We start from the raw sequence: 16062 nt of genomic DNA, 5'->3' as shown, positions 1-16062 counted from the left end.
AACCCCACTACCCCATCCCACTACTTTGACCCTATCTGCTCCTGCACCAGGCCAACTAACCCTACACTCATTAAAACCCACTACCCCATTCCACTACTTTGACCCTATCTGCTCCTGCACCAGGCCAACTAACCCTACACTCATTAAACCCCACTACCCCATTCCACTACTTTGACCCTATCTGCTCCTGCACCATGCCAACTAACCCTACACTCATTAAAACCCACTACCCCATTCCACTACTTTGACCCTATCTGCTCCTGCACCAGGCCAACTAACCCTACACTCATTATAAACCCACTACCCCATTCCACTACTTTGACCCTATCTGCTCCTGCACCAGGCCAACTAACCCTACACTCATTAAAACCCACTACCCCATTCCACTACTTTGACCCTATCTGCTCCTGCACCATGCCAACTAACCCTACACTCATTAAAACCCACTACCCCTATTCCACTACTTTGACCCCATCTGCTCCTGCACCAGGCCAACTAACCCTACACTCATTAAAACCCACTACCCCATTCCACTACTTTGACCCTATCTGCTCCTGCACCAGGCCAACTAACCCTACACTCATTAAAACCCACTACCCCCATTCCACTACTTTGACCCTATCTGCTCCTGCACCAGGCCAACTAACCCTACACTCATTAAAACCCACTACCCCATTCCACTACTTTGACCCTATCTGCTCCTGCACCAGGCCAACTAACCCTACACTCATTAAAACCCACTACCCCATTCCACTACTTTGACCCTATCTGCTCCTGCACCAGGCCAACGGCCTGGGAGGACGGGACACCACCACTCAACACACCCTGGAACTCTTCTGAAGTCAAATCTAGTATGACCAAATACTTCTCTGCAGCTGCCACCAAAACACATTTTCTTTCTGTGATTTACATTCCATTTCTGCGGTACAGTTGATAACCATTTGCTATGAACACTAAGAAGCCAACCTTACTGAAGCATATATCCCTCGTTGGCCCGTCCCTCTGTGCTGTCACAGATCTACTACTCACAGGGATCCTCTCAGGATCCCTCAGCCTTGACCCATCCTCCTCTACTTTCTTCACTGCCTCAACAGTGACAACCTGTTCCCAACAGTGGGGTCAGTGGGATTGGATAGGGGCCCCTCTACTTCTCTCTCTCTCTCTGACTGGAGGAGACAGGTGAAATGGTGTGTCTCCTCTGGTCAACAATACTCACCTTGAGAGACTCCACAGCCTGTTGGAGCTCCTTCAGCTCCTTCTCTCTCTCCTGGAATCTCTGCTGGACCTTCTGCTGACTCATCCCCAGCTGCCTCTGTGGAGAATCACTCTTCAATGAGCTATCAAGCTTTATTAGTCCAGTAGATCAATAGTATAGTAATGTGACATAGGGCCCATAGAGAGGAAGATCTAAACAAATGGATGGTCCATTTACTAAATGATATTTATTTGTTGCTATGTGAATGATTATAGTTTTTATGGTAGGACTACATGTATCAACAGGTTGAGACTGAACTTTGGACTCATAAAAGGGCATTCAGAATGATAATAGTGTTTGACATTAGAAAATGGTGATACATCTGGAGAATCTGGGTTGACATATCTATATACTCAAGGTTTGTGTTCATATTTGTTCTGCTGAGGATCTATTTCATTTGAATGATCTCATATTCAAACAGCCTTAGTTCCTACTGTATCTTTAATTCTTTGTTTATCAGACAGTCACCAACAAGTTGTTCTGGTCTTACCTGTTTCTCAGTCCTCTCTGCTGCAGCTGACACTGTATCATGGCCTTTATGTTCGTCCATTGTACACATCAGACAGATACACTGCTGATCGGTACGACAGTAAACCTCCAGCAGTTTGTCATGATGAGAGCAGATCTTCTCCTGTAGTTGTGCGGTGGCTTTGACCATCTTGTGCTTCTTCAAAGCAGGAGATTCGTAGTGAGATTGGAGGTGAGTCTCACAGTAAGAGGCCAGACACACCAGACAGGACATGAGGGCTTTCTGCTTTCTGGTCCCAGTGCAGACATCACACGCCACATCTCTAGGTCCAGCATAGCACAGAGCAGGAGGGGGAGCAGCCTGGAGTCCTGTCTTCTTCAGTTTCTCCACCAGCTCAGCCAACATGTTATTTTTACTCAGCGTAGGCCTCGGACTGAAGGTCTCTCTGCACTGAGGACAGCTATAGACCCCTTTCAGAACATCCTGATCCCAGCAGCCCTCAATACAGATTCTACAGTAACTGTGCCCACAGGCAGTAGTGACCGGCTCCTTCAGTAGATCCAGACAGACAGAACAACAGAACTGGTCCTGGTCCAGCAGAACTCCCTGTTGAGCCATTTGGACGGTTGTTCACTCTCACACAGACAGACGACACAGAGACTCAGATCAGTTTCGTTTCCTCAGAAGAGAGTTTGTGGGAGGGGGAGGGACTTCCTGGTTCTGCCAGAGGGGTGGGGTTAGAGGGAGGGAGGGAGGGGTTAGAGGGAGGGAGGAAGAGAGAGAGGAACTGCATGCAACAGCAAGAGGGAGACAAATAGTCTTGTTCCTTGGTTAGAGCCCATAACATGGAATAAATGAAATAATGAATCTTAAAATGTGAGTTGTTAGAATATAAAGGGTAACACTTTCTATGAAGTACATATTATAATTATTTTAATGACCTTTATAATGCCTTATAATACACTTATGTGTTCTAATAAGCAATAAGGCCTGAGGAGGTGTGGTATATGTAAGGATTGCGGACCTGGTGGCAGTGAAGTCAGACGCAGGAGAGCAGAGATAGGTAATAGCCGGAGCAGTTTAATACAAAACGAACCTACATGGGTACAAAACCCGATGCGCACCAGTAACAGAGTACAAGCACTTACAAACAAACAATTCCACACAAGGACATGGGGGGAACAGAGGGTTAAATACACAACAATTCATGATGGAAATGGAAACCAGATGTGTAAGAAAACAAGACAAAACAAATGGAAAATGAAAAAGTGGATCGACAATGACTAGAAGACCGGTGACGCCGACCGCCGAACAAGGAGAGGAAATGACTTCGGTGGAAGTGGTGACAGTATATGGCTAATATACAGTACCACGGCTAAGTGCTGTTTTTAGGCACGACGCAAAGCGGATTGAGAATTATGTAACACTTTCAAAAATACAATCAAATAAAAATGTTATTGGTCACATACACATATTTAGCAGATGTTATTGTGGGTGTAGTGAAATGCTTGTGTTCCTGGTTCCAACAGTGCAGTAGTATCTAACAATACACCCTAATGTAAATGTCACAGGTGTCGTAGGGTTTAGACCAAGACGCAGTGGGAAAATATACACTCATCTTCTTTTATTAAAGGACAAAGAACAGGCCAGTAAGGCACAAAGCTATACACAGCAACAATCTGCCACAAAACCCCCATGACAAACAAACTCCTAATTATAGGACCTTCAATCAGAGGCCCGAACCACATAAAACAAACACCCCTCTACCTAAATACATAGCCCGGACCACATAAACCAAACACCCATCTACCTAAATACATAGCCCGAACCACATAAACCAAACACCCCTCTACCTAAATACATAGCCCGAACCACATAAACCAAACACCCCTCTACCTAAATACATAGCCCGAACCACATAAACCAAACACCCCTCTACCTAAATACATAGCCCGAACCATATAAACCAAACACCCCTCTACCTAAATACATAGCCCGAACCGCCTAAAACAAACACCCCCTGCCACGTCCTGACCAAACTACAATAACAAATAACCCCTATTACTGGTCAGGACGTGACAGTAAAAAGTAAAGGAATTAAGAAATATAGAAATATTAGGATGAGCAATGTTGGAGTCCTGGAATATAAATATATATACTGAGTATATACTGTGTGTATATGTGTGTATATATATATATGTGTGTATATATATATATATATATATATATATATATACACACACACACACAGAACCAGTCTGGAGTATATATATATATATATATATATATATATATATATACACACATATATATACACACACACATATACACAGAACCAGTCTGGAGTATATATATATACACACAGAACCAGTCTGGAGTATATATATATATATATATATATATATATACACACACAGAACCAGTCTGGAGTATATATATATATATATATATATATATATATATATATATATATACACACACACAGAACCAGTCTGGAGTATATATATACACACATATATATACACACACATATACACAGAACCAGTCTGGAGTATATATATATACACACAGAACCAGTCTGGAGTATATATATATATATATATATATATATATATATACACACACACACAGAACCAGTCTGGAGTATATATATATACACAGAACCAGTCTGGAGTATATATATATATATATAGATATATATATATATACACACACAGAACCAGTCTGGAGTATATATATATATATATATATATATATATATATATATACACACACACAGAACCAGTCTGGAGTATATATATACACACATATATATACACACACATATACACAGAACCAGTCTGGAGTATATATATATACACACAGAACCAGTCTGGAGTAATATATATATACACAGAACCAGTCTGGAGTATATATATATATATATATATAGATATATATATACACAGAGAACCAGTCTGGAGTTTATATATATATATATACAGTACCAGTCAAATGTTGGGACACACTTACTCATTCAAGGGTTTTTCTTAATTTTTACATTCATGTCGTTTCTCTTTGCTTATTTGAGCTGTTCTTGCCATAATAAGGACTTGGTCTTTTACCAAATAGAGCTATCTTCTGTATACCAACCCTACCTTGTCACAACACAACTGATTTGCTCAAATGCATTTAGAAGGAAAGAAATTCCACAAATTAACTTTAACAAGGCACACCTGTTAATTGAAATGCATTCCAGGTGACTATCTCATGAAGCTGGTTGAGAGAATGCCAAGATTGTGCAAAGCTGTCATCAAGGCAAAGGGTGGCTACTTTGAAGAATCTCAAATATAAAATATATAAATATAACACTTTTTTTGGTTACTACATGATTCCATATCTGATATTTCATAGTCTTGATGTCTTCACTATTATTCTACAATGTTGAAAATAGTACAAATAAAGAAAAACCCTTAATTGTTCTAAAACGTTTGACCGGTAGTGTATATATAAATGTAAAGGGATGTATAGGTAATATGGATCAAATATGTAGTATATCTGAAGAATAGTATGTGGACAGCAATAATTAAATAGGATAGTCCTTGACTAGAATACAGTATATACATATGAAGTGGACAGCAGTAGTTATATAGGATGAACCAGGACTAGAATACAGTATATACATATGAAGTGGACAGCAGTAGTTATATAGGATGAACCAGGACTAGAATACAGTATATACATATGAAGTGGACAGCAGTAGTTATATAGGATGAACCATGACTGGAATACAGTATATACATATGAAGTGGACAGCAGTAGTTATATAGGATGAACCAGGACTAGAATACAGTATATACATATGAAGTGGACAGCAGTAGTTATATAGGATGAACCATGACTAAAATACAGTATATACATATGAAGTGGACAGCAGTAGTTATATAGGATGAACCATGACTAGAATACAGTATATACATATGAAGTGGACAGCAGTAGTTATATAGGATGAACCATGACTAGAATACAGTATATACATATGAAGTGGACAGCAGTAGTTATATAGGATGAACCAGGACTAGAATACAGTATATACATATGAAGTGGACAGCAGTAGTTATATAGGATGAACCATGACTAGAATACAGTATATACATATGAAGTGGACAGCAGTAGTTATATAGGATGAACCGTGACTAGAATACAGTATATACATATGAAGTGGACAGCAGTAGTTATATAGGATGAACCGTGACTAGAATACAGTATATACATATGAAGTGGACAGCAGTAGTTATATAGGATGAACCAGGACTAGAATACAGTATATACATATGAAGTGGACAGCAGTAGTTATATAGGATGAACCAGGACTAGAATACAGTATATTCATATGAAGTGGACAGCAGTAGTTATATAGGATGAACCAGGACTAGAATACAGTATATACATATGAAGTGGACAGCAGTAGTTATATAGGATGAACCAGGACTAGAATACAGTATATTCATATGAAGTGGACAGCAGTAGTTATATAGGATGAACCAGGACTAGAATACAGTATATACATATGAAGTGGGTAAAACAGTAAACATTATTAAAGTGACCAGCGGCTGAGGTCCTCTGGGTGGCTGAGGTCCTCTGGGTGGCTGAGGTCCTCTGGGCGGCTGAGGTCCTCTGGGTGGCTGAGGTCCTCTGGGTGGCTGAGGTCCTCTGGGTGGCTGAGGTCCTTGATGATCTTCTTGACCTTCCTGTGACACCAGGTGCTGTAGATGTCCTGGAGGGCAGGCACTTTGCCCCCGGTGATATGTTGGGCAGAACGCACCACCCTCTGGAGAGCCCTGTGGTTGCGACACTGTGGATTCAGCCTCCGGAGGTTGAAGAGGTGCTGTTCTGATTTCTTCACCACAAGGTCTGTGTGGGTGGACCATTTGTCTGGTCTTCTCTACCTGACCGTCTCATTATCTTCTCTCAAGAAGAACTATCTTATGGTATGAAGATTGTCCTTCTTGAGAGAAGATCGAGCCTTCTTCTCTCCAGAAGATGTCTGGTAGGCCCATTTAAATACCTTTTTTGGACATTTCAAGGTAGCAGATGTTTGAGTTGGGTTATTTTTTTCATTTTTGACAAAATGAGCACTCCTGGAAGTGACAGATTTTGACTCATATTGAGTGATAAGACTGAGCTATTTAAAAACACTTTTTCAACATTTCAAGATAGCAGTTAGTTCAGTTTGATCTTATTAAAGACAGCTGTATATTATTTTTTTTTGACCCAAAAATATTCTATGTTCATACCCACTTTTTTTTGCACTATGTTTGAAGACTGTCAACTTCCTGTCAGGAGGAGAATCACTTAGCCTTTCGACTAATTTTCAAATGATAGGATGCCTATTTAAAAACACTTTTTCAACATTTCAAGATAGCAGTTAGTTCAGTTTGTTCTTATGAAAGACAGCTGTATCATTTTTTATAGCCGAAAGGAGCAAGTGCGACACTCACGTGTCCAAAAATCAGTACTCTAAGTACTCAAGTGGACTCTGCCATGCAGCAGAATACCACCCTTAGGTACCATCTGGAGGAAGTCCAGAATGGTCACGCTCTACAGCATGACTATCCATCCAAGCAACCGGAGTCCGGTACTCAAAGGAGTGAAGACGATAGGTTTCAGACATTGCCTCCATCATGTGTCCCCCAGTCTTCTCCTCTTGGCCATTTGGCACCGCATTGCCAGATTTAAAAATAACTTTACTGGGAAATCACACTTTGCAATAAACGAGGTGCTATGCTCAGAAAAATAGGCTAGGCGATACAGGTTAGCGCCATCTTGGAACCATCTAAAATCAAATATACTATTGTAAATATTCCCTTACCTTTTGATTATCTTCATCAGAAGGCACTTCCAGGAATCCCAGGTCCACAATAAATGTAGTTTTGTTCGAAAAAGTTAATAATTTATGTCCCAATAGTTCCTTCTTGTTAGCGCGTTCCAAAGGCTACTCATAATGTACTGAAGCGCGCGGGACATGTCGTCACGAATGTGCAAAAAATATATATTTACGTTCGTTCAAACATGTCAAACGTTGTATAACATAAATCTTTAGGGCCTTTTTCAACCAGAGCTTCAATAATATTCAAGGCGGACGATTCTGGGTTCCCATGGGCGCCGACGTCATAGTAGTAATGGCCCTCCCCCTGTGACCAACTTCCCAAGCCTCTCTTTGGGTCAGTTTCTACCATAGAAGACTCAAACCACTTTGTAAAGACTGTTGACATCTAGTGGAAGCCTTAGGAAGTGCTAAATGATTAATAAGTCCCTGTGAGTTTCAATGGCAAAGGCTTGAAAGTGATTCCACACATCAGATTTCCACTTCCTGTTAGGATTTGTCTCAGGGTTTTGACTGCCATATGAGTTTTGTTATACTCACAGACACCATTAAAACAGTTTTAGAAACTTTAGAGTGTTTTCTATCCAAATCTAATTATATGCATATTCTAGTTACTGGGCAGGAGTAGTAACCAGATTAAATCGGGTATGTTTTTTATCCGGCCGTGCAAATACTTCCCCCTATCCCCATCAGGTTAAGAGTTTATTCGGAAGATAATGGCTCTATAAACACTCTTCCGTGGTGTCCCGACTTTCTAGTTAATTACATTTACATGATTAGCTAATCAGGTGATATTAATTACAGAGAAAGGATTTTATAGGATAGCATGTCATATCACTTAATCTGGCATAACCAAAGACACGAAAGCAGAGAGGGAGAGAGCAGAAAGAGAGAGAACAGAGAGAGAGCAGAGAGAGCAGAGAGAGAGAGCAGAGAGAGCAGAGAGAGAGAGCAGAGAGAGCAGAGAGAGAGAGCAGAGAGAGAGAGCGCAGAGAGAGAGCGCAGAGAGAGCAGAGAGAGAGAGCAGAGAGAGCAGAGAGAGCAGAGAGAGAAGAGAGAGAAGAGAGAGAAGAGAGAGGGAGCAGGCTGAGAGCAGAGAACAGAGAGAGCAGAGAACAGAGAGCAGGCTGAGAGAGCAGAGAGAGCAAAGAGCAGAGAGAGAGAGTGCAGGAAAAGCAGAGAGAGAGAGCAGAGGGAGAGAGCAGTGAGAGAGAGAGCAGAGAGAGAGAGAGAGCAGAGAGAGCAGAGGGAGAGAGAGAGCAGAGAGAGCAGAGAGAGCAGAGCGAGAGCAGAGGGAGAGCAGAGAGCAGAGAGAGCAGAGCGAGAGAGAGCGCAGAGAACAGAGAGAGCAGAGGGAGAGAGAGCGCAGAGAGAGGGAGCAGGCTGAGAGAGCAGAGAGAGAGAGCAGAAAACAGAGAGAGAGAGCAGAGAGCAGTGAGTGAGAAGAGAGCAGAGAGAGCAGAGAAAGAGAGCAGAAAGAGCAGAGAGAGAGCAGGGAGGGCAGAGAAAAGAGAAAGAGCAGCAGAGCAGAGAGAGAGAGAGCAGAGAAAGAGCAGCAGAGCAGAGAGCAGAGAGAGAGAAGAGAGAGAGAGCAGAGAGCACGCTGAGAGAGCAGAGAGCAGGCTTAGAGAGCAGAGAGAGAGCAGAGAGAGAGCAGAGAGCAGAGAGAGAGCAGAGAGAGCAGAGAGAGCAGAGAAAAGAGAGAGAGCAGCAGAGCAGAGAGAGAGAGAGCAGAGCAGAGAGAGAGAGAGAGCAGCAGAGCAGAGAGCAGAGAGAGAGAGCAGAAAGAGCAGAGAGAGAGCAGGGAGCAGGCTGAGAGAGAGCAGAGAGCAGAGAGAGAGAGCAGAAAGAGCAGAGAGAGAGCAGGGAGGGCAGAGAGAGCAGAGAAAAGAGAGAGAGCAGCAGAGAAAAGAGAGAGAGAGAGAGCAGAGAGAAGAGAGAGAGACGAGAGAGCAGAGAGCATAGAGAGCAGGAAAAGCAGAGAGCAGAGAGTGCAGAGAGAGCAGAGAGAGAGCAGGGAGCAGGCTGAGAGAGAGCAGAGAGAGCAGGGAGCAGAGAGAGAGCAGAGAGAGAGCAGAGAGAGCAGGGAGCAGAGAGAGAGCAGAGAGTGCAGAGAGAGAGCAGAGAGAGCAGAGATAGTAACCCTGCATTACAACACTCTGTTGCTATAGTAACCCTGCATTACAACACTCTGTTGCTATAGTAACCCTGCATTACAACACTCTGTTGCTATAGTGACCCTGCATCACAACACTCTGTTGCTATAGTGACCCTGCATCACAACACTCTGTTGCTATAGTAACCCTGCATCACAACACTCTGTTGCTATAGTGACCCTGCATCACAACACTCTGTTGCTATAGTGACCCTGCATCACAACACTCTGTTGCTATAGTGACCTTGCATCACAACACTCTGTTGCTATAGTGACCCTGCGTCACAACACTCTGTTGCTATAGTGACCCTGCATCACAACACTCTGTTGCTATAGTGACCCTGCATCACAACACTCTGTTGCTATAGTGACCCTGCATCACAACACTCTGTTGCTATAGTGACCCTGCATCACAACACTCTGTTGCTATAGTGACCCTGCATCACAACACTCTGTTGCTATAGTAACCCTGCATCGAGAATGAGCATTCATATCCCATCTGCGTTTTGTCATCCATTCACCACGACAGCCGTTACAACATGAGACAGGGAGAAGGAATGTAAAATCAATAACTAAACTGTTTTCACAATTAACATGCTGTTTCTTGTTTCAAGTATGTTTTATTATGAAAAGTACAATATATCCATGTATACTTGTACAACTATGGAGCGTATGTCCACATATAATTATACAATTTGTTTTTCCAACATAAAAGACAAGAAATGATCAAATTGGTATTTTAACGTTGTTATTGTAAGAGTTTAAATGTTTAAACAGAGGATACATCTAAAACAGGATAAAACAAGTGCGGTATGTTGTGAGAATGTTACTTTAACGTCGACTCATAACGTCACACTATAACGTCATGGGAGTCTTGTGGAAAGACTAACGGTGTTATTGTAAGAGGTCATGGGTCAAGGTCCTCACAATTATAGGAAGATGCGCATGTGTGTGTGTGAGAGTGTGTCCTGTGTGTGTGTGTGTGTTTGTCCAGTGTGTGTGTGTGTGTGTGTGTGTGTGTGTTTGTCCAGTGTGTGTGTGTGTCCAGTGTGTGTGTGTGTGTGTGTTTGTCCAGTGTGTGTGTGTGTGTGTGTTTGTCCAGTGTGTGTGTGTGTGTGTGTGTGTGTGTTTGTCCAGTGTGTGTGTGTGTGTGTTTTTGTCCGGTATGTGTGTGTGTGTTTGTCCAGTGTGTGTGTGTGTGTGTTTGTCCAGTGTGTGTGTGTTTGTCCAGTGAGTGTGTGTGTGTTTGTTTGTCCAGTGTGTGTGTGTGTGTGTGTGTGTGTGTGTGTGTGTGTTTGTGTTTGTCCAGTGTGTGTGTGTGTGTGTGTTTGTCCAGTGTGTGTGTGTGTGTGTTTGTCCAGTGTGTGTGTGTGTGTTTGTCCAGTGTGTGTGTGTGTGTTTGTCCAGTGTGTGTGTGTGTGTGTTTGTCCAGTGTGTGTTTGTCCAGTGTGTGTGTGTGTGTGTGTTTGTCCAGTGTGTGTGTGTGTGTGTGTGTTTGTCCAGTGTGTGTGTGTGTGTTTGTCCAGTGTGTGTGTGTGTGTGTGTGTGTGTGTGTGTGTTTGTCCAGTGTGTGTGTGTGTGTTTGTCCAGTGTGTGTGTGTGTGTTTGTGTGTGTGTTTGTCCAGTGTGTGTGTGTGTGTGTGTTTGTCCAGTGTGTGTGTGTGTTTGTCCAGTGTGTGTGTGTGTGTGTGTTTGTCCAGTGTATGTGTGTGTGTGTTTGTCCAGTGAGTGTGTGTGTTTGTCCAGTGTGTGTGTGTGTGTTTGTGTGTGTGTGTTTGTCCAGTGTGTGTGTGTGTGTGTGTGTGTGTGTGTGTGTGTTTGTCCAGTGTGTGTGTGTTTGTCCAGTGAGTGTGTGTTTGTCCAGTGTGTGTGTGTGTGTGTGTGTGTGTGTGTGTGTGTGTGTGTTTGTCCAGTGTGTGTGTGTGTGTGTTTGTCTAGTGTGTGTGTTTGTCCAGTGTGTGTGTGTGTGTGTGTGTGTGTGTGTGTGTGTGTGTGTGTGTGTGTGTGTGTGTGTGTGTGTGTGTGTGTGTGTGTGTGTTTGTCCAGTGTGTGTGTGTGTGTGTTTGTCTAGTGTGTGTGTTTGTCCAGTGTGTGTGTGTGTGTAAGTGTGTGTGTGTGTGTGTGTCCAGTGTGTGTGTGTGTGTGTGTGTATGTTTTTGTCCAGTGTGTGTGTGTGTGTTTGTGTCTGTGTGTGTTTGTGTCTGTGTGTGTTCAGTGTGTGTGTGTTCAGTGTGTGTGTGTTCAGTGTGTGTGTGTGTGTGTGTGTGTCTGTGTGTGTGTGTGTGTCCAGTTATTATTTCAGGGACACTGAAGAGCCAACATAATAAACCCAAAACCCTGGATAGAGGGGCTCAGTGAATGTGGAGGTGAATGTGATCAGGTGGGTCAGTGTGTCAGAGGAGGCTCTATAGAAGGACAGAGTGCCGGCTGGCCAGTCCAGATACACTCCTACTCTGTGGGAGCTGGAGGAGGGGACGTCTATGGTAGTGGAGTTATTATTGTGACAGGCAGAGTAACTGTTGTCAAAGCAGAACAGACTCCAGGACTTGTCATTGTATCCAAGACAACAGTCATTACCCCTTCCTCTCCTGTTGATTCCTTTATATGTCACTCCTATACCAGCCCAACTCCCACTCCACTCTACCTCCCAGTAACAGCGCCCAGTCAGACCCTCTCTACACAGCACCTGTCTACATCCCACAAATCTCTCTGGGTGATCAGGATACGGCTGCTCCTCTCTCCTCCATGTCACCTTTCTGTTCTCCTCAGACAGAGAGAGGAGTCTGTTTACTGTGTTTGGGTCCAGTGTGAGATCACAGACATCTGATGGATGAAACCAGACACAATATTAGAAATCATCATCATTCACATTAGAATGTTAATAACTCACTTTTCACTAATTCATTTAATGTAGATGTTTCTAGGTATCAAAAGGAGAAGTTAAGGTAACTTGAGACTTGTTGAATGATCACATGTTATACTGTATGGTAATATAATACACACTTATTCACAATAACACGAACATGCCACACACACACACACACACACACACACACACTGTCATATCAACTCTTTGTAAACGTTGGTGTCCCTGATTTCTGCTTCTGTAGAACTACAGATGATATTTAATATGACCAAGTCAGTAATGATGGTGGTCTTTGACTTAACTTGAATTAAGATTTATTCTTAGTCATATTCTTCACAGCAGTCAACACTCACATTTTCTAAGTCCAGGTTTCATTCTGTTCTCTCCACCATGTTCCACACTGTAGCGGTAAGCAGAAGAACAGACAGTCATTGAGGGATACACCTGAACACACACACACACACACACACACACACACACACACACACACACACACACACACACACACACACACACAGTCAGCATATAACTTTGTCCACGACACACACAGAGTGGAGAGACACAAACACTGGACACACACACACACACAGGACACACACAGGACACACACACACACACAGGACACGCACACACACACAGGACACACACAGGACACACACACACACACAGGACACGCACACACACACAGGACACGCACACACACACAGGACACACACAGGACACACACACACACACAGGACACGCACACACACACAGGACACGCACACACACACACACAGGACACACACACAGGACACGCACACACACACACAGGAAACACACACACACACAGGACACACACACACACACACACACACAGGACACACACACAGGACACACACACAGGACACACGACACACACACAGGACACACACACACACACACACACAGGACACACACACACACACACACACACACAGGACACACAGGACACACACACACAGGACATGCACACACACACACAGGACACACAGGACATGCACACACACACACAGGACACACACACACACAGGACACACACACACACACACAGGACACACACACACACGACACACACACAGGACACGCACACAGGACACGCGCGCACACACACACACACACACACACACACACACACACACACACACACACACACAGGACACACACACAGGACACACACACACACAGGACACACACACACACACACACACACAGGACACACACACACACACACAGGACACACACACACACAGGACACACACACACACACAGGACACACACACACACACAGGACACACACACACACACGACACACACACACACAGGACATACACACACACACACAGGACATACACACACACACACACACAGGACATACACACACACAGGACATACACACACACACACACACACAGGACATACACACACACACACACACAGGACATACACACACACACACACACACAGGACATACACACACACACAGGACATACACACACACACAGGACATACACACACACACAGGACATACACACACACACAGGACATACACACACACACAGGACATACACACACACACAGGACATACACACACACACAGGACATACACACACACACAGGACATACACACACACACAGGACATACACACACACAGGACAAACACACACACACACACACACACACACACAGGACAAACACACACACAGTCAGCATATAACTTTGTCCAAGTGGTGGTCAGAATGTTTGTCTTAACTAGCCTGAAAAGTCCAACATGTCTGATATGAACATTGACATAAACCCTGTACATACTTGAGTTTCCCCAGTCTGCAGTGTGGATCCTCCAGTCCAGCAGAGAGCAGTCTGACTCCTGAGTCTCCTGGGTGATTGTAGCTCAGGTCCAGCTCTCTCAGGTGTGAGGGGTTTGACCTCAGAGCTGAGACCAGAGAAGCACAGCCTTCCTCTGTGACTAGACAGCCTGACAGCCTGCAAAGAGTCAAATCATATTAAAACCACACTGCTATTCTCTGGTGGTGAAAATAGTGGCAGTATATTTCTTCAACATATTCAGATGCATCAGTGTCCTGAAACCTGCCATATCTATTCAGAAATTAATGTATCATATTTTAAATTACAAATTATCAACGTTTTGCCTGCAGATAGAAACATGTATAGTACAAATATTTGAGTAGACTGACCAGACCAGTTTAAAAGCAGTATCAGTCAAAAGACAGACAGTGAGGTATCAGATTTAGATTGTATTGAGTATACAGTCCACACCATATCTATTTTGACAGTGAAGATAACATTTTAAATGTGGCTCTGTACTCCAACATTTTGGATTTCAGATCAAATGTTTCATATGAGGTGACAGTATATAATCCTCCTGTGAATGATAGTTTTTGCCTGCCTCACTAATGATGCCTTTTGCCGTTTCCCTGCCTGTACTGTTGCCTTTTTGGACCCCCTGTGTATGACCTTCTGCCTGCCCCTGGACCCAGCTACCTGCCTCCTCCTGTGGTCCTTTACAATAAACACCTGCTGAGCCCTGCGCTTGAAACCAGCTCTCTGTCTCCCATCGTGTTCATTACAGATGGTGACTGGAGTCATTTTATTTACAAGTGAGTAGATAACATGTTTCTAAACACTACTAAAAGCATCCTGATGATGCCATGATTAAGAAAAATCATGAATGAATCATGAATAATAGTGAGAAAGTTACAGAAGCTACAATAAAACATGCTAACCTCTCACCATTACCAATAACAGAGACTACAACAAAACATGCTAACATCTCACCATTACCAATAACAGAGGCTACAACAAAACATGCTAACCTCTCACCATTACCAATAACAGAGGATACAACAAAACATGCTAACCTCTCACCATTACCAATAACAGAGGCTACAACAAAACATGCTAACCTCTCACCATTACCAATAACAGAGGATACAACAAAACATGCTAACCTCTCACCATTACCAATAACAGAGGCTACAACAAAACATGCTAACCTCTCACCATTACCAATAACAGAGGATACAACAAAACATGCTAACCTCTCACCATTACCAATAACAGAGGATACAACAAAACATGCTAACCTCTCACCATTACCAATAACAGAGGCTACAACAAAACATGCTAACCTCTCACCATTACCAATAACAGAGGATACAACAAAACATGCTAACCTCTCACCATTACCAATAACAGAGGCTACAACAAAACATGCTAACCTCTCACCATTACCAATAACAGAGGCTACAACAAAACATGCTAACCCCTCACCATTACCAATAACAGAGGCTACAACAAAACATGCTAACCTCTCACCATTACCAATAACAGAGGCTACAACAAAACATGCTAACCTCTCACCATTACCAATAACAGAGACTACAACAAAACATGCTAACCTCTCACCATTAC

The 16062-nt window shown here is 43.1% G+C and overlaps 1 pseudogene; it reads right to left on the bottom strand.

Annotated features, from left to right (window-relative positions):
* Positions 1-29: 29 nt before the first annotated feature.
* Positions 30-2439, bottom strand: LOC145875785 (E3 ubiquitin/ISG15 ligase TRIM25-like; annotated as a pseudogene).
* Between the last annotated feature and the right edge of the window lie 13623 nt (positions 2440-16062).

The sequence above is a fragment of the Salmo salar genome, unplaced genomic scaffold (genome assembly GCF_965601325.2).
Source record: "Salmo salar unplaced genomic scaffold, fSalSal1 ptg000357l, whole genome shotgun sequence".
Taxonomy (NCBI): Eukaryota; Metazoa; Chordata; class Actinopteri; order Salmoniformes; family Salmonidae; genus Salmo; species Salmo salar.
This window is presented reverse-complemented; position numbering and strand designations above follow the sequence as displayed.